The 21,309-nt window shown below is 34.8% G+C and overlaps 1 non-coding gene across 1 annotated transcript; it reads left to right on the top strand.

Moving 5' to 3' along the window:
• The first annotated feature begins 3,371 nt into the window (after positions 1-3,371).
• On the top strand, positions 3,372-3,444 carry TRNAE-CUC (transfer RNA glutamic acid (anticodon CUC)). Its single transcript has one exon. It is a non-coding gene; the product is annotated as a tRNA-Glu (tRNA).
• Positions 3,445-21,309: the final 17,865 nt, after the last annotated feature.

Genomic DNA, 21,309 nt, shown 5'->3' with positions numbered 1-21,309 from the left:
GAGGTTAAGACAGTGTTTCCTAGAGGTTTTGAAATGCACTTTTCAGTTCCCCACTCAAGAAAAACACTTTTGGAATATTTGGATTTTTAATTTTTATTTCTAAAACTGCTGAAACAACACTGTTAAACCAAAAGTTTATATATATATATATATACACACACAAATAAATAAATAAAGCCAAAAGCAATAAATTCAACTTCTTTTAGACTACTTTATCCTCATTATAATAGTTTAATTTTAAATTTATTCTTTTTTATTTATTTTTAAAATTACACATCTAGAATTGATATTAAAATTTTAAAAGAATTTAAGTAATTCAACATTAATAAAATATATATTTTTACTTATTTAATATTCTAGAACTTTTATATTTTATTTTCTATATTATTTGATATTATTCATATGTCATAATAAAACATAAATTAAATTCCTATGATTAATTAATAAAAAATATATTTTTTGGCAATTATGCAAGTTTATTTATTGTGTATGATTGAACACTTATATTCTTCAGTTGGAGCATTATTAAATTAAACGTTCAATTTTTCTATTAGTATTCAATATTTTAATAGTATATGAAAAATATGTACAAAATAAATATGAGATATATTAATTAAAATAAAATGCATTATTTTTGAGAAAAAATAATTTATTATTAATGAAAAAAAAGTGCAAATATTAAGCAAAAATAGTATCTTTTCAACACATTGAGACAAAACGGTATTTAATCAATTAAGCTTATTTTAGAAGTGTTTTTTTTTCAAATTTAATTTTTATCTTTTTTTCACTTTTTTTACAAGCACTACCTACTTTTGATTCTGTTACAAATTTCAATTTTTGTCTACAAAAATCACATTTCTAAAAGTAAAAGTTTTTGCAAACACTCCATAAATGCAGGACATAAAAATTTATGTGGTCTGAAAAGTACTCATATATTCACGGTTGGTCAAAATCTATTTAACCATGACGAATTTTTTCATGAATTATAGTAGAAAGTCAATCATCAATTATTTATATCATAACATTTCTAATTTTTTTTTTTTTTTTTTTTTTGGCTGGATGTGCATGTCAATAATTCTTGAAAATGACTATAGATCTTTGGTATATTTTAGTAAGAAATCATTTTTAAGAAAATGATTTATGTTTATTGAGCAGTGGTATTACAATTTTTAAACATGTCTAAATATTTTTGAGATGATAATATAGAGATAAAATGCTTATTTATCAACAAGATATTATGGTAAATATATAGTTTCTATTGCTTTATTGTGTTAATACAATGATTCTATGAGTCTTTGTGGCTTTGAATATTGGTAGAGCCTTTGTGGTTCTATGAGTTTTTGTGGCTTTAAATATTAGTAGGACCTTTGTGGTTTTATGAGCCTTTGTGGCTTTGAATATTGGTGGAGCTTTTGTGGTTCCATAAGCCTTTGTGACTTTGAATATTGGTAGAGCCTTCATGGTTCTATAAGCCTTTGTGGCTTTGAGTGATTTGTGCAACCGTAAAGTGATTGTGGCCTTTGGTCTTAGTAGGCCTTGGGTTTTTAGACTCCTGAGCCTTCATTCTGTTCCATGTCTCCGTTCTGCTACCCATTCTCTTCTAATGCGATAACAATGCTGCCATCCTGATACAACATACTGTTGACTTCAGACGATTCCTTTGCAAGCTGGGCCTCGCTTCCTCGGCTCCATCTTGAGGGGCTGTTGAAAGTTCTGCTTGTATTTATTCTTTTGTTCTCAGAATTTATTTTTTATTAGTATTCTAGTATTTAATGTTTATTTAGTCTGTTGTCAACTAGAGTTTAAAATGAGCTAGTTTTCTTCTTTAGCTAGGACTCTATTCTTTATATATAGTCTCACATCTCTGTAACTTTAGAACGAGAGAGTTTAGATGAATAAAGTAATTGAGTTTTTTATGAATAAAGCCTAGTTTTTCCTTCTATAATTTATTGCCATGAATATACTTTGTTCCCCACACTTCAAATTTTAACAATAACTCCAAATATAATTGCGCGTAATGCCATAATTTAAAAAATAAAAAACTTAAATTAGTTAAGTTCGACTAATGTTTAAAATAGAAAAAAATAGTTTGGATTCAAATCTTCAAACTTTTATTTAATGAAAGTTGAACGTAAATTCAAACGGACAAAAACAATGTGCCAAACCTCTTTTTTTTCTTTCATGCTTACTTTTTTCCTTTCTGTTCTTAAATTTATATGTAAATTTAAAATTTGAGAAATTTTTATTTTTTAAAATTCATTATGAAAAAATTAACATAAGATTTAATGGGTATGAATTTAACTGTGTAGTAGATTAAAATTAAGTCATAATTCAGGATTGTTACTATAGGCATGGAAATTTTTTTGAGAATTATATATTGACATGTGCAATATATTTTTCCACCAATTTTTATTTTTCTATAAAAGAATATAAAGTATTAATTGATGGATAAAAATCAAATATTGTCATATATGGAATGAAAATATTTAAGGCAATTTTGGATCAGATTTTGTGATTAAACAAACAAATCATGAAGGACCAATCAAATCGTGCCACTTCATCAAGTAAATATAGCAAAGTGTTCCACCCTACAACTATAAACATGGATGTTTCTGTAATAGTTAAACCATATACTCAAGGCACAAAATAAACTATAAGTGAAGATAAGTCATAAGACAGTGAAGACAAGTCATGAGACCACTCAAGACTCAAGTAAAGATAAGTCAAGAGACCACAAGACGCAAGTGAAGACAGGTTAAGAGAAAAGAAGACATAAGTGAAGGTAATTTGAAGATTCAAGTGAAGACACAAAAAGGAGAGCATTCGAGAAGCCCAAAATCCACGGCGTTCATTGTAGAAGTCATCCAATCCAATGTTTGATAAGAAAATAAGGCGAAAGACCTACGAATTAATATTATCAAGATATAAATTCACCTTATCGGAAGATCAAAGCTTCAATCCCATCAAAATTACCCAAAGTCCACATCCAGTTCTCTAAATTTATAGCATTTAATTCGAGAACAAGTCAAAAGGTCCCAAATTAACGTTATTGAAAGCTCAAGTTAACATCGAAGAAGATCAAGTCGTCAAGGTCCACTTTTAAAGTCATAAGTCGAAGATCACGTTCTGAAAGTAAAGAAATAGAGGATCCAAATAATTACTTTCCAAATATTAAAATATTTATTTATAATATTTCTTATTCCAATAAATTTAAAAACAACATATTTGCTTTATAGTTCCTGAAAATATAACTTAAGCAATAAATATCTTAATCTTGTGACAGTGTAGGTATTAAACTAACTTTTGGTTTCTTCGGAGCGCTTAAAATTTACTGATTGCTTTAAATATAATAACCAAGAGTGATTAACAAATCCGTTGTAGTCTAGATGGTTAGGATACTCGGCTCTCACCCGAGAGACCCGGGTTCGAGTCCCGGCAACGGAAAGATCTATTTTTGTAAGCTTTTCTTTCAATACATTCCGTTGGACGGCCCATAACAATAAAGCCCAATAAGAATATTTCGTTTTTCAGTATTTTAGTTTGTTGGCCCATTCAACTTAGGCCCACTAAGCAACTTTCACCGACACATAATAAACTATTTATATTTGATTTTGAGTTCCTCTAAAACATTGCAAAATTATAATTTTGGCCCAAATAAAATATATATACTAAATAAAAAGAAAAGGCTTTTTTTTTTCTCTCGCAAATGGGAGTTATGACATCGTAGCATTAATTTTATTATTATGCCAATAATACCCATAAGTTGATTATTTTTTTCTTTGTTGTTTTCTTTTTTAGAAATATGATGTGTTAATTTATATATATATATATTTATTCGTAATATATTTTAAAATATATAATATTATTTATTATATACACGCAGAAAAGACATGCCACAACGGCTAATATATATTAAAAAAATTAGAAAATTACAAATTCATTAGGTGTAATTTTGAGTTCTAAAAATGAACATGAGAAACATAAGGCAGATGTCAGTTCTGGCAGAGGAGACACCAACTCAAGCTTAATTAACAAAATATGGACTGTAAATTAATTTAAGTGATAAGGAGGGGTGTTTAAGGAAACCGTCGACCCGCCCCAACTCACACCGCACAACAATTAGTGGCTTAAGGATGGGTTGGATTTATTTTCGATTGATTTTAAAAAAAAAAAATTGTATTTTTACAATTGAGTTTGACTTTATATTTAATAGACGCACCTATTGTGTTCTATGGCAATATTATTATTATTATTATTGTTATATGATGGCACACTTAAATGTGTATATTTAATTAATATTAAATTTTAAAAATTAATTATTACTTTAAAAATATATATTAATTGGATAATAAAATACATAACAAAAAAGAAGAAAGATAAGTTATTGAAAAAAAGAGTGTTAGAACAAAAAGATAAATGGGTTAAAAGGCAAAATTCGTTCCCTAATTTTGGCTATTTTCTATTTTAGCCCTTTAACTTATGCGATTTTATTTTAGTCCTGTAACTCTCCAAAAATGCTCGATTTTGGTCCTCCGACAGAATCTGACCAGATCTGGGCTAAATTTCGAACCATTTTACCCCTCTACTACTTTCAAATGCGAATTTTTTAGTCCAATTTCACTATTCTTGCATCTTTATTCATATTTTCACCCATGCTCACCTAGAATGGTATCAGAGCCCAAGTTTATTGAAAAAATATTAGTTTATATTATATTTTAATATTATTTATCCAATAATGGAGGAGAGTCTTTGAGAAAAAATAAAACTACGAAAGTTCGAGTCACAATGAAAACGGGGAATATTTCCAGATTTTTGGAAATATAGATAAGAGAATTTCTAATAGAAATTCTTGACACATGTTACAACGGTTCCAAGAGGATTGATCCAAGACTTCTCACGCCAGAAAACGAACGTGAATGGCTGAGAAATTTTGAAGTATGACAAGTAGTACCAGGAAATTCGGTGAGGCAATTACACTCCACTGAAGTCCATGGTAGAATCCCAGCCAAGAGAAGCGGAATGGGTAAATTCCTGCATAATTACAGTTCTAAAAATTTTGATTAAAGGAACTGACTGGAAAGAACTCAAGCCGGACACATCGAAGATCTCCCAAGATCTGAGGGAGATACAAAAGACAATTAAGACTATGGACATAGGTTAATCCATATACCTATAAAAATAGAAACCTTGAGTCAGAAGGTGGATGAGATCCTTAAGATCTTTCCAAATCTACATAAGGATCTTACAGATCTGAAGTTAGAAATTACAGATCTAAAGAGAAACCAAAGGGAGAACCTGAGACATCAAAATCCAGACAAGAGCGAATCAATGACGCCCTTGGGACAGTACCTCTTCTACATCAGAAGGGGAAGGCCACGGAGGTTCTAAAATAGAAGACCAGAGAAGATCTGATTATCGTATCAGTCATATCTATAAAGTAATGGAGGTAACGAGAGCAGATCTATCAAATCTACAAGAATTGGCGAAATCCTTTTCCCAACTCGGGATTGTGGATTTAGTCAATTCCAAACCAATGAAATCACTCTAGCACTACCACCGTCGGAGGGTAGCACAAGTGCTAATGATCCTCCACAGGATCATCCGACGAGAGAAAGTGCGGATTTCCACACTAATGCCACTTCAATGTTCATGGGCAAGGACCATGCTCCAGCCCTTGCATCCATATGGCGCTATACTTAATCTGGATGTTATCGATTTTCGAAATACCAAGAAGTTGATATATAAATGGGTTGCAGCCATCAAGATAAAACAGCAACGATCCCAAAGCTCGACAAAGAAAACTTCGTAAAACTTGTTGAGTTGAGCTTGGAGGGATCTATGAAGATCTGATAGGATAATACCCCAAAAGATACCAAAGCCAACATTTTTGCCAGAGATTCGAAAGGAGAGATAGCAAACCGGCTAGGAAGACTTATCAAAATACACTTTATTGGAGATGGTTACTTCGAAGGAAGTAGAGCAGAAAAGGGTAAAGAATATACATAAGCTCTCTTCAGCCTTGAGCTAAGAAGTATTTGTGCAGTAGATGAATATATCTATTGGTTTTGGAAGTATTTCTTCTAGAGTGGAGTAGCAACAGAAGTAGCAACTGCAATGTTCTTTGCAAAAATATGCAGCCCATGAAGGAAAATGTTGATCCAAGCATACAAAGTACCTGAAGGATAGCTAGATTCAGTTGCAAGGATAATGTCTTTTCTTAAAGACAAACTGAAGGATTGGTGTTATCAAGCATCCATCCAGAAGAACATGAAAAGACTGAGAGGTAAATTAAACGAACTCCTCTCTGTTGTGACAAACAATAATTTTTCAACTATTATAGGATAATCAAGCGAGCCAAGAAAAAGGAGGAAGCAAATAGTGACTCCTATCCCAGGAGATCCAGAAGATCCTTTTCCCGATGAAGATCATGGTGGTCCAAATCAAAAGTCAGATCATACAGATCTGGGCAGAAAACAGGACGAAGAAGGGCTTCATCCCAAGAATCTAGACGAATAGATGCAAGATGCACCGAAAGAACCCCTACAAGAAGAACTTTCAGACGGGCCCATACCCAAGCCGATGAAAGTTTCAAAGACTGCAATTGCTGGATCTGCGGAGCAAGAGGACATATATCTCCCAAATGCCCATAGAACGTGGTGATTTGAGAAAATTTGAAATCAAGGATGATATTCTAGATGTAGTCTACTATGGCGATTTGGTACCCATCTACCAATTCAAAGATCTTCCATCAGACGAAAGTGTCTATGAGGAGGAAATAGAGACTGATTCGAATGAATCTTCAACCGAGTCAGAATAATTATAACGAGGGAGATAGGCTTCAAACTTCCGAAAGCCTGTCAGGATTATTTTCCAAGATGACGGTGTCAAACAAAACCATGGAAAGATTCATGCAACAAGATTCCAACCTCAGCCTATACGATGGATTTATGATTGGAGGAATTGGGAAGGTCCTGAACCAGATAGGACTAAACCAAAGGAAGCAACACATAATCTACAAAGTAAGTTCAGGTGAATTTGCTATACCTACGGAACTTACTAGTAATGTGATGGAAATGCAACTAATTCCTAAAGAAGAAATTCTTGAAGAATTAAGTAAGCTTAGAAAAGAAGTAGTTGTTACTATGAAATGGATCCGGATAGAAACTATTGAAGTGGTAATAAAAGCAATTTGTAAAGAATGAATTAATTCAGAAATACATTTATCTATAATGGATACAAGAATCAATAACCTAAGAGATGGTTGTCTTGGAACCATGATAGGTAATTTGTATGCAGGAAAATTAATGTTCGACATTCATCCTAGAATTGCATACAACCTAGAAGACTAAGATTTTAGTAGAGTCTTAACCCTTCATCAAGATTTTAAAAGAAAAGAACTAATGAAAGAAGGTAATAGACCATATTCTATAACTTATAGAATTGCATATGCCCTTTCCAATACGTATTATTCAGATTTATTTCTTAGGAAAGAGTATATTGAGATTCATAGAATTTTCAAGAAATTTGCTAAAGTAATGACACCAGATCCAATAAGGATACCTAGAATAGGTGGTGTTGATATCATCTTAAAAGATCACCCAGTTTTAGATAAAACACTTAGCTTTAAAACTGAGTTTAATAGCAGGATGTCTTTTTCGGAAGATAGGATTACAGGCTACAAAGGAAAAGAGAAAGAGTTATTAAAAACTTTAACTCCTCAAGAGATTAGGGTAGATAACGTAAAACTTAGATGCCCTGAAGGATGAAAAGAAATACAGGTTATATTTGACATCACTAAGATACATAATTTTTTCCCTTATGATGACTTATATCATTTGCAGCAACCTATTGTTGGTAGATATGAAGGCATGTTAGAACTAGCACCATGAAATTCTAGTTGCAGGTGTTGCAAGACGAGAAAATGGGAGTAAAAACTTTGGGGTTAAGCTTCCTCAAAAATCATAAACCATGGGGAAGAAAAGGTAAAGGCATGGAATTCAGTCTTGATGGTGTTACCATAAGGATCGAACGACAAGTCCCTTTTCTATATACATATTTGTTGGTATGTTGTATGATCAATATAAGACAGAATATCTTGCAGCTTATATTGATTCAGGATCAGGGATTTGCACGTCAAAACCTGGAGTTTTCCTTAAGGAAACAAGGAAAACCTTACCCGTTATTGCAGGAAGAGATTTTTCACAGAAAATTCTAATACTCAATAAGGGAATATGAGAAACCAAAATCATGATTGGAGGAGCATTTGGATCACCCTGGTTTAGGGTAAAAACACCTCCTATTTACTTTCATGATACAAGTGCCGATATCTTGCTAGGTAACAATTTCATTCAAACATTTGCAAGATATATGCAGGATAATTAAAGAAATCTATTAATCTTTACTATGAACTATGGTAGTGAGATATAGGTGTTGCAAAGAGAAAAGGCATTTAATAGGATAATACCTATAAATTTTCGCAGCAAATGTGGTGATTTTGATGCCATATTAACTCATTAAAAAATGCACGATAAGAGGAAATTTGGTAAGGTTCTTTTGTCTCTCAAGAAACAAGGAATCATAGATAGCGATAGTTTCTATAAGAAATTCGAGGAGGAAATTAAGAACCTTAGGGAAGCACTACTGGAAATTAAATCGCTAGATATCAGCGAGAAAAACAGGTTTTCTCTTAAGAATGTCAAAAGGCTCATCCAGAGGAACTTCAATGAAAACCCTCTAGCATGGTGGGATAGGAACAAGATCGAAGCTACTCTGAAGGTCAAGGAAGAATGCAAGTACGAGTATGTTCGATACAAACATATTCAGATGAACATGGAGGTTAATAAGAAAGATATGCAGATGATCATCAAAGAGCATATCAGTCTTGGACTCATCAAACCTGAAATCTGTACCTACAGCAACCCTGGATTTCTGATTAGAAACCATAGTGAGATAAGGAGAAGTAAACCCAGGTTGGTAATTAACTATCAAGGTATAAATAAAATATTAGAGTGTAAGAGTTATTACATTCCTAGTAGAGAACACTTAATTGATTACAAAAGGAGCAAAAGTGTTTTCTAAATTCGATTGCAAATTCGATTTTTATCAGATAAGATGGAGAGTGAATAAAAAAAATTGATGCATTCTCCACGCCACAGAGACAATATATCTGGAATGTGCGTTCAATGGGTTTAGCTAATGCACCCCAGATATTTATAAAAAAATGGATAATCTTTCTAAAGATTATCTTAAATTCATGTTTGTCTATATTGACGACATACTGATTGTATCTAAAAATATGAAGAAATATATTAAACATCTTGAAATATTTTCTGATGCATGCCATAAAGAAGGTTTAGTACTTTTTGAAAAGAAAGCTACTATTGCTGTCAATAAAATTGAATTTCTAGGAATTCTTATTGACGAAATAGGAATTGAGTTACAGGACCATATTATGGAGAAAGTTCGCAATTTTTCGGATATACTCAAGGACAAGAAGCATCTGCAGAGCTTCTTGGGAGTTGTTAATTTTGCAGGTATCTTTATTAAGGATCTTGCAAGATATAGGAAGGATTTCTGACCACTTCCGAAAGAAACAGAAAGTTCAAAGGGGAAATGGAAAGAAATCCACATAAAAAGAGTTCGTGAGCTGAAACAGGTTTGCAGTAACCTGCCAAAGCTTGCTATACCACAGGATGAGGATGAATTGGTAGTCTACACAGACGCCAATGACTATAAATGGACAGCAGTGCTCATGAAGAAGACAGCTACAGGGGAATAACCTTGTAGATATACAGGAGGATTTTTATCAGAACAACAAGCCAAAGTTTGGCACATTAACGAAAAAGAATTCTTTGCGGTTTAGAAGGCTTTTAAGAATGGCCTTTAGTTTTACTTGCTAAAGAATTTACTTTAAAGATTGATAATACCAATGTTAAGACTTTCTTAAAAAATAAATTAGAATGAAAGATAGAGAAATCTCGTATTATCAGATGGCAAGTTGAATGCCAATTATTGTTAAAATATTATCTTTATAAAATCTCATGAAAATGTTCTTGCAGATTTCCTGACGAGAGATGGAGACATCTGAAGTAAACTCCATCATGTTGAGACTCAGGCACCTCTGAGAAAACTCGAGGAGCTTGATAGGAAGTTCGGGCAGCTAGCAATGAATGCCCAAGTTGCCGGACAAATTCAAAAAGCTGATCTAGACACAGTCCATGTCGCAATAAGGAGTTTTTATTAGCATCGACCTCGCTATGGAACAACTTACAAGAATCAATTCGGAAGCCATCACCTTCAGGGATGACTCACGAGTTGAGAGAGCATGACCTTAAACATGCTTTTAGAGTATAGGGTTCTAGACCTGTAGCGTCGGATTCGAGTACTGATTGCACAAGGCCATCACCAGACTCTGGTGAAACGGCAATAATTGAGTCTCAGGAAGTGCAAACTCCTGTAGGTTCAAGTCAACCCTTCTAAGGTTAGACTTAGGCTAATGAGAGGCGCTTCTATGGTTAATATTAACCAATTGATATCTTCTTCAGCTTGACAGGACTATCAGCGCATGTGGGAAAAACTAATTTCCCACAAATGAGTGAACCCAAGTAAGACCATTATCGAAACATCCGAAAAATATAACAGGGTCTGGATGTTAGAAGGGTCTAAACCAGAAGATATCAGAAATGGTATGATTTTGGAGCTCTAGATTCAGTTCATACTATGTCGCCGAGCTTTCTAGAAATTTCAAAACTTCAAGAGTGGATTAGTGGGGCGGTTTTTGATTCGTGGTAAAACAACCCCCACCTAAAAATAGGCGATGTTCTGGAGATAAAATTCATATCAAGTTGCTCCAGAAATGGCAGGAAAGGGGTCTCATCTAGCATTTCATTTTATGAAGTTGTAGAGGCCAGACACGGTAGCTTTCGATAAAATCAAAGCTGCCTCAGGAGAAGCTCCCTTGGTATCAGCCATCAGTGAAGATAGTATCTCTACTAGAAGAGCTTGGGATTATGGGTCTGTCTTATTGAGATGGACAAGGTCAATTATCCATTCAAAATTTTCTCCAACAAAGTGAATATGTCGTTCCTATTAAATTCAATAACGGAAAAAAGGACTGAGTTTGCGAAAAGCTTATTTGAGAAGAAAAAGATGCTAATATGGGAGAATAAGCTACTAGCGGCCGAAGCCACAAAGATGAAGACGTGCAACATGTTGCATGTTGGGCAATGGCATAACCATTTATGCCCTTGCTGTGAAAAACAAGAGAAATCCCTGTTCGGGACAACAATTCGGGTCACACAAAATAAACCCGAACTAAACCAGGACAAGGGAAAAAGAAAAATTTTTTACAAAAAAGAAGTAAAAATTAAAGAATGTAAAAAAATCAAGGATAGAACTATAGGTAGAAAAAGACAAAGGCCAACAGACAGCAAAGTAGGAAGACCAGGTACCAATCACATGGCTGACAAGCCATTATGACCAACAGCTGGAAAAGACGTGGCGATGACGAACGCAATGACGTCATCAAAAATAAGTTTAGAGTCCAAATTGAAGACCGCGGACGCCTATAAATAAGGGTGCAATGAAGCAGATGGGGAACATCAGAAAAACTTCTCCAACTCTTCAAAGCATAATCTTCCAAATTCTGTGTCTTTGTATTTTCGATTTTCTTAGTTTATGGGGGTTTCCCCAACAAGTCAAGTCCTCCATTATATGAGAGGCTATACAGTTGTCTCCTCCAATGGAGGAATAATATCTATGCAATATTCTATATATTTCTTCAATAAAGAAATGTTTCTGTCACTTGTTCATCCAAAATATTATTTAGTCTCCGTTTTGAAATACCTTCTATGCCCTAAGGTAAGAAACGAAATTGAAGGAGCCAAGTACCTGCGAACCATCAGCTGTGGTTGTGTGGTTGGAAGAAGTCTGTAAAATTGAGGTCTTGAAATACCCAGAAGAAGGCGGTCAGACCAAGGTATGAATTTATGGGGACTTAATTTTATTTCGAAAGCATGATGGGCCAAACTAGGGCATGTGTATGGACTATATTCAATTTTCTACAGAAGGGCAAAATGGTCACTAATATGGCTGAAGGACTAAAACAGAACAGGTTTGAAAGATACAAGACCAAAATGGGAAATCAAAAAAAATTAAAGGACCAAATCGAGAAATCCCTAAGGCTACGGGACCAAAATTGCTTTAAAGCCAAAATAAATTGAAGTTGAGGAGAGAGAGAATAGAAAGTTGAAAAAGAGAGAAAGACAAACATATGTGATTGATGATGATGTGATATGAAAAATAAATGAGTTAAGCTAGGTACCATGGCGCGTAGGATACCGGGATATTCCGGGTAGCGGGGAATATCTTATGGTGTTAGCTACACAATGGAATGGTGTGGGAATGCCATGTTTGTTGTGATGTCTTATGTTGATATTACTACAAATCGGGATAGATAATATGGGGATATCACATACAACGGGTATCTTGTATTGTATATAATATGACATTAATTGAGATGGTGATGGGCGGCAGAATCATTAATTGATGTACTCCAATTAGAGTAAGTAAGGCCCTTAGAAATAAACGCTAACATCAAATACTATGTAGTGGCTGATTTATAGTTGTGGGTATGTATTATTCCTTACATTTGTTGTTGCTATATGACGAATATTTGTTAGTTGATGTGATTGCATTGTACGTAACTAGCTTCTTATGTGTGTATATATATAGAATGGTTAGCTATACTTACTGAGTAGGCAGCTCATTCCTTGCCACGTACTTTTACGGGATGGGTCACATTGACTAGCCATATTGGACTTTGAGCCATGTCATTATTTCGATTAGGTGGGTGAGCCGGACTTTTGGCTATGTGGTTATTAAATATACTAGTCTTTTGCCGGGTTTGTGTTTAAAATTTTGTACAGCTAGTTGTTACGTTGTTTTCCTTTGAGGTTTTGTATATGAAGACATCTAGTGAGAATAAATATAAATTTTTGGCGATACCTATTATCTCTTGTGATATTTATATACTATTTTAATAAAATAAAATTTATTTTACGGGTTGAAAAGAGATTGCTTATAGAATGAGTTATAATTAAGAAAAGAGTGAAATAGTGATAATTGAATGTAGTGAGTAAGGGATGCTACATATGCCTCAACATGTGTTTTTTTCTTCACCTTTTTCTTTAAGTCAAGCAGAAACCTTTCAGAGGGGTACATCCACCTGTATTGCACTGCCACCCTACGCGAGCTTTGTATGGCAGGTGAACAATAACGTGCTCCGTTGAGTGGAAGATAGATGGAGGAAGTATCTTTTCAAGGTTGCACATGATGACGACAACACTGTGTTCCAACTCATGTAGCTTGGTGACATTGAACGTGGTCGAGCAAATGCTCTGGATAAAAGACTCACCTCCATTAATGTGCTTCGTACATGCTCAGGAAGTATCTCACGAAAAGCAACCGAAATCAATTTCTGCATGAATACGTGACAGTCATGACTCTTCACGCCGTGCATCTTCAACTCCATCATGTTGACGCAACAACTAATGTTAGACGCGTAGCCATGGGTAAACTTATGACTAAGAATCTATTCACGTATCCTCCTCCATCATGTTCTCACGGTGTTGAATATATTGTCAAACATATTTTTCTCGATGTGCATGACATCAAGGTTGTGTCAGATCAGATACGTTGCCTAATATATTGTCAGATCAGATCCGAGAAGATGCTTTTCTTCATTCACTTGTAGTCGCTACTATAGCCGAAAAGGAGTGTCAATGGTATTTCAACTATAGGACTGATGTATGCAACCCAATCGCAGATCTGCTCTCCTGTCAGCCTCGAACGTGCAACCTTATATTCCACACGATTCTTTGTGAAGGCTTTCTTGTTCCTTTGATAAGGATGGTCCTCAAAGAGAAATTGCCCGTGACAGTGAAAGTAGCATACTTTCCTACTGTGCTGCAGATGGAATGCCCGTGTATCATCTATACAAACTGGACACCCTATAATACCGGTGGTACTCCACCCAGATGCTATCCCATAGGCTGGTAGATCATTCACAGTCCACATCAACGCCGTCTGTATATTGAATGCCTTGTCCGTGGTATTGTCGTATGTTCGAACACCCACATGCCACAATTGCAACAACTCTTCGATCAATGGTTCCAAGTACATATCGATCAAACGCTTCAGAACTCATGCACATGCACGAAGGGAGATTGTACGGTGTGATGATAACAGGCCAACATGAATAAGTATGACCGTATTGCCCATGTGGCAAAACCATCTGTGCAAAGGCTCAGCCGAACATTACGCAGCTCTTCTGCAAAATCAGGATACATTAGGTCAAAATGCTTCCGAGCCTTTGCATCGAAAGGATGGCATATTGAGCCCTCTTCCATCTGATATGTGGCATGCCACATCATGTGCTCCGCAATTGCTCCCGTAGCATACAACCTCTGCGGACGGAAAGTAAGCGATAGGTACTTGAGAACGACATACGGGAACTTCTTGCAGCGGGGTCTCGCTCCCGCATCGGCTTGTACCTAGCATCTCCACAAACTTGCAGTATTCCAAATAAACATCGTCCTTCCAGTATAGCATGCAATCATTCTTACACGTATCAATCTTCTCAATGGGTAAACCCAAATCCTTTATCAACTTTTCTGTACTGTAGTAATCTCTTGGTAGGGTGTGATTGAGGCAATATTTTACTATCCCACTAGGATATTCGATCATATGATGGCTCAAAAATATGATTGTCTGCCTTGATATTCACCAACTCAGCAACAGATGTCAATTGATTGGGTGCAACCATTCCAGAATGGTTGGTCGACAGCATGCACTACATCGTAAAGCTGGTCTACCAACTCCGAGACATAATCATAGGGGTCACCACCGTAATAATATAAACTAGGACCGGCGTCAATAGGACAGGACCTCATACCATCATCAGGCACACCATGTAGTAAGAAGAAAAATAAACCCGGCCCGACTGCATCAAAAACCATCCTCTGCGCCCAATCAATCTGTTGTTCATCACCTTAGTATGAATAATTACCCTCCTCTTGAGCAGCTGGGGTTTGCTCCTCCTGCACTAGAGGGGCAGTCACAGCATCAAAGTACTCCTGCACTCTCTCATCGCCATGTGAAGTCCAATTATAATATTACGGCATAAACCCTCACATACACAAGTGATAACTGACATCATCGGGTATTCTGAACTTTGTGTTTTTGCACTTCCGAAAGGGACACTTGATTTTGTCTCCATCCATATGTCCATGCTGACACTTGGCCCATTTTATGAAAGTCTTAACCCCATCTTCAAACTCTGGTGTAAGACCACTCCTTCCCGAGAGGTTCTTATCATACATTAATCTCCTTAGTTGTCGTAAGATAATGATATATCACTGCATATTCACATGTATATATATAATTATATAATTCGACCTAAAAATTTATAAGTATTACATTATACTAACTAAGAATACATAACATATAAGATCAAAAAATCATAAAACTAAATAAGTAAACTACAATTTAATTAACAAAAGAGTTAAATTAGTCGTAGTTACCTGGTCAACCAACTTAAGAGATCAGCTGTTGTCGGTTCAAAATTAAGCAATAATCTATCTAATCAAGTGTATATGTACAAAAATCAGAGAGATCTTGATAGTATGTATGGTTAATAAGCAATTCTATAATAAATAAAATGAAATGAAAACAACTTACAACACACATATATAAGCTATTTTGTACTGGTTATTGTAATGTTCTTTAGAACGAAAAATATAGTTGTTATAATGTCCGCATTTGGAACAACTTTTGTAATACTATCTGGTAAACGAAGTCGTCCATATTCACACGGTGCTTGTAACACATTTTTAACATACACTTTCTCCCGATTTTTTACACAGTCCTTGAAATCGCTTAACATTTTTCCCACGAGCCGTTACAAATTTTGCCGGCCATGACAAAAACCTAATGAAAAAGTAACAAACAAATATATATAACGGGTTTAATTTGTAATGTTTTCCATGTTTATAAATTTGTAGCGATTTTTGTACAATATCAGTAACGGCTAGCATTATACAAAACGATGGTCGTCCCTAACTTAAGAAACAATTACAAAAGTCGTTACACGTTGTAACGACCATCATCTTGTAAAAGCTTTATGGATACATTAATATTATAACGGCTTCCTAAACAGTTTCGGCTGTCACAAATAATTTAAATTGTTATCAACCCTGACATGACGCATAACATCCTAATTGTTGGTTGTTCCAAACAAGCCGTTACAAGACCCCCATTTTTTTGTGATGTACTAGTCGTTGTTGCATGCAATCCCCGCGAGCATACAAAAAAAAATTTGATGTGAGATGGAGAAGAAAAAGAAATTTGTAATAAGAAAAAAAAAAGTCTGAGAAAAAGAAAATGTGGGGTGAGATGATAGAGAAAAAATATATTGTAATTATAAGTTTATTAAAATATAAAAGTTTGTATGAAAAACAAACATGGAGAAGTTTGTTGGGAGAGAAAAACAGGGGGTAGTGGGTGAGGAATTCTTTTTTTATAAAACTATGAGATTATTAAAAAAAACTTTAAAATTACTACTTTGACCAAATTTATTATAAAGTAAAGAAATGAGTTTAAAGGTAAATTTGGGTATTCAAAATTTGGTAAACAAAAGGTTTTCTTTTATAATAGTACAGATAAGTAATCCAACCCAATCCAAAACTAGTTATATTGGATTGATCCTATGATCTTAACCCATATTTATGATTTTGAGTATTACTCCTTATTTATGATTTTGTTGAATATCATTGTAAGGGAGTAATACTCCTAATTTATGGCTTTTCAGATGATACTAGGGACTTAGTACTATCCGTTGTAAATTTTGGGCACTTTTTAATTTTAATAAAGAAGGGACGGGACCCCGTAAAGTTCCCCCACCTCCTGATGGTTTAATTAAAAAAAAATCCACCTTGACACCCCTAGGATTAAGCAAGAGGATCCTATTCCCTCTACTTATTTATGCTAGGTATGCAAATTTAGCATGCAACAGCGAAACAACACATCTTCCCAACACTAGAATTTCAGTACCATTAGAGGTGTAAGGAGGTTGAGATATTCGTGTAGAGTTTTACTGATGATCTTTTGCTCTTCTGTAAGGCTTCATTGAGGTGTTTTTGTCCCATTTTGGGTTGCAGGCTAATCAAGCTAAGAGTAACATTTTTGTGTATGAAGAAAGATTGGATGCACAGACAGTGAAGAAAGAAAGCTAGAGAATGAAGACGGTGATGAACAGAGTTGGACAAATATAAAAGAGAGTTGCTATTTAGGAAAATGCACTAACGTTTTAATTAGTGCTCTCAATTTTTGGCTACACGTTTTATATAATGTGACTTTATTAGTCAATAGCAATTTGTAATTAGTTTAGTTAGGTTTTAGCCGTTAGCATAGTTGAACTAGAGTTAACTGCTTTTCTCCCAAATATAAAAGAAAACTATTGCACAGGATTTTACACAGGATTTTACACAGTAATGAAGATTGACTTTCTTGTGCTCTGTTCTTGATTCTTTACATGGTACCAGAGCTATTTCTAATGGTTCTTTAGCTTTCTTGATTTTCCTTTAACCTTACGTACCAACAACAAAATCAGAACTATGGTTGAATCTGAAAGCAAGATGAACAAACAAAAAAGAATGGCTGAAGATCTAGACATCATGAAGCTACAAATATAATAAAATCCAGGAATGTGTTTAGTTTCTTCACTTCTAAATGGAAAGAATTATCTTTCTTGGAGTAGATCTATACGAATAGCCTTGGGAGCGAAGATGAAACTTGACTTCATCAATGGAAAAGCCCAAAACCACAAGAAGATTCAGAGGAGTATGAAAAGTGGGTAAAAAATGACTCTATGGTTAATTCTTGGAAATTAAATTCCATCTCTAAAGAGATTGTCGAAAGTTTTATGTACATCAATTCAGCAAGAGAATTATGGATTGAATTAGAAGCACATTTTGGTGAGAGTAATGTGCCAATGATTTATCAAAATTCAAAGGGAGATTGCTTCTGTTTCCCAAGGTAATCTGTTTGTCTCTGCATATTATGCATAACTGAACAAACTATGGGACGAGTTCACTTGTCTCAAGCCAATGCCACAATATGAGTGTAAGGCTTCCTAGATTTTTTGCAAAAATAAATCTCTCAAATCAACTCATGCAATGCTTGATGGGTTTGCATGACAGTTTTGATCATGTTAAGAATCAAATCTTGTTAATGGAGCCTTTGCCGAGTGTTAATAAAGCGTATTCCATGGCCTTAAAGGTTGAAAATCAAAGAGAAATCAATTCTGAAATTTCCAGTGCAGTACAAAATGTAGAAATGCAAGCTAAGGAAAGTAGAAGAAACACTGGTTTTATTCCAAGATTTATACAAAAAAAGAAAACGCAGGCAAAAAAGCAAAGTATGATCTATGAGGAGTGTGGAAAGATAGGACATTTGAAGAACACTTGCTTTGAAATTCATGGCTATCCTGAATGGTACTAGACTTTGATTGAAAATAAAAGGGGACAAACCAACAGCATCTAAGCATTCAACACTGCAAAAGTTGAGAATCATGTGGCTGCTGGAGTAGAAGATCCAATAAACAAAAAGTTGATATCAGAATTAATTGAAGCTGAGTTACAGAAATTGATGACAGAGAATGGTCATAAACAAATCAATACACAAGCTAACTTTGATCAATTCTCAGGTAAATCCTTGCCAAATAAACCATGCAATGAGTTAGATGTGAATTCTTGGATTGTTGACAGTGGTACATCTGCACATATGTGTAGAAACAGCAATCTCTTTGAATCCCTTACCAAAACTATAACAAAGTCTTACATCCACTTAGCAGATGGTTCAAGATAGCCTGTTAAGAAAGGATTGAAAATATCATATTACCTAATAAGATTAAACTCACAGATGTGCTTCATGTGCCTGAGCTTAAGTACAATTTATTATCTGTTAATAGATTGTGTACCACCTCTTCTATTTCTTTTCTATTTTCTCACTCTTGTTGTGTATTGTAGGACCACAAGACTAAAGAAATTCTGGCTGTAGGAAAAGTGATAGGAATGTTATACATTTTTTATGAGGCATCCTTCAAGATAGAAACAATGAAACATTATGAGAGCCACTTTGATCACAATTTCTATCATTTTGTTGTTTTTTATTTGAATGTGTGGCACAAAAGATTAGGCCACACATCTCAAAATGTACTTTCACATATTCATTTATTAAAGGGGAATCAAAATAAGATGAGTAATTGTGATATTTGTCCATTAGCTAAACAACAAAGGCTCCTCTTTGCATTGAGTGAATCTGTTTCTGAAGAAGTTTTTGATCTTGTGCACATAGACATTTGGGGACCTTACAATCAACAATCATTACCACATTGTACTTATATGATGACACTAGTGGATGATTATAGCAGGTGCACCTAGAAATTCCTCATGAAACAGAAAACTAATACAATAACTTTGCTTATATCATTTCACAAAATGATCAATACTCAGTTTAGTAGAAGAATTAAAACTGTAAGAACTGATAATGGGGGTGAGTTCTTGACTAAGGAATGCCAAGATTTTCTGAGAAATGAAGTCATTATAGACCATAAAACATGTGTTATACCCCCCAACAAAATGGGGTGGTTGAGAGAAAACATAAGCATCTCTTGCAAGTTGCAAGAGCACTTATGTTCCAATCATCACTTCTAAAGATGTTTTGGACTGAGGCTATCCTTACACTCACTTACATTATAAATAGACTTCCCACTACAACTCTTGATTGGAATACTCCTTATAAAAAATTGTATAATAAACCTGTTAATTATCACCACATGAAAGTGCCTGGTTGTCTTTGTTTTGCTACTAATACATTACCTTTCAAATCTAAGTTTGATCTAAGGACATCAAAATGCATTTTTCTTGGCTATGTGCATGGACAAAAAAGTTATAAATTATTTGACATTGAAAAGAAAACTACATAGATAAGTAGAGATGTTATATTTCATGAGAACATATTTTCTTAGAAAGGTGAACAAACTGATCCTATTACATGTACAGTTCCTTTGCCCTTGAACGCCCTAGATGATGAATTTCCTGTAGATACTTATCATCTAATAATGAGGAAGAAAATCTTGATACTCCAGATCCTATGGCTCCAACACTTAGAAGGTCTACTAGACATACATCCAGACCTTCTTGGATGAATGATTTTGTATGTAAGTACTCTGACATTCACACTTTGCCTATTGTCTCTACTATATCTGCTGCAAATGTTGTTTTTGTTGCCTCTATCTCCACCTTGCAGGAACCACAAACCTATCATCAAGCAGAAACTCAGTCAGAATGGATACAGGCTATGCAATCTGAAATCACAACCTTAGAAAATAATCGAACTTGGGATGTAACACCCCTGCCTCATGATAAACGAGCCATTGGATATAGATGGATATACAAACTCAAATATAAACCAGATGGAACACTAGATAGGCACAAAGCCAGATTGGTTGCCAAAGGCTACAACCAAATAGAAGAGGTAGATTTTTTTGAAAATTTTTCACTTGTTGCTAAAGTAGTCACAGTCAGAGCTCTTCTTGTTGTTGTTGCTTCTGCAGGATGGGAATTGCATCAATTAGATGTCAAAAATGCCTTCTTGAACGGCTTCTTAGATGAGGAGATTTACATGACTTCCCAGATGGATATTCAGTCCCTCGAGTACATGTTTGCAAGCTTAAGAAGTCCTTATATGGACTTAAGCAAGCATCACGTCAGTAGAATTGTCAATTCACCTCAAAGATGGAATCTTTTGGATTCCAACAATCCAAGAATGACTATTGCCTGTTTACCAAATCCTCCCCTATAGGTTTCATTGCCTTATTGGTATATGTTGATGACATTTTGATTGCAGGTACATCAGCTTCTCAAATTGCAGAGGTTAAGCATTACTTAGACAAATTATTTACCATCAAGAACCTTGGGCTGGCCAAATACTTCTTAGGTTTGGAAGTTGCCAGAGCTCCAGAAGGTACATTGCTTACACAAAGCAAGTATATCCAAGACATCCTCACTGACTTGAAGCTGACTGAGGCGAAAACCACAAACACCCCACTTCCAGCTAGAATTAAACTTGCAGCATCTTCAGAACATGTCCTCCCTCATCTAGCCACTTACAGAAGTAGTGGGCAGGCTTCTTTATCTGAGCTTTACAAGACTAGATATATCCCATGCCACACAGCTGTTGAGCCAGTTC

This window comes from Sesamum indicum, linkage group LG9 (genome assembly GCF_026168435.1).
Source record: "Sesamum indicum cultivar Baizhima isolate 11 linkage group LG9, ASM2616843v1, whole genome shotgun sequence".
Taxonomy (NCBI): Eukaryota; Viridiplantae; Streptophyta; class Magnoliopsida; order Lamiales; family Pedaliaceae; genus Sesamum; species Sesamum indicum.
The sequence above is the reverse complement of the archived record's forward strand: the minus strand, read 5'-3'. Positions and strand labels throughout refer to the sequence as shown.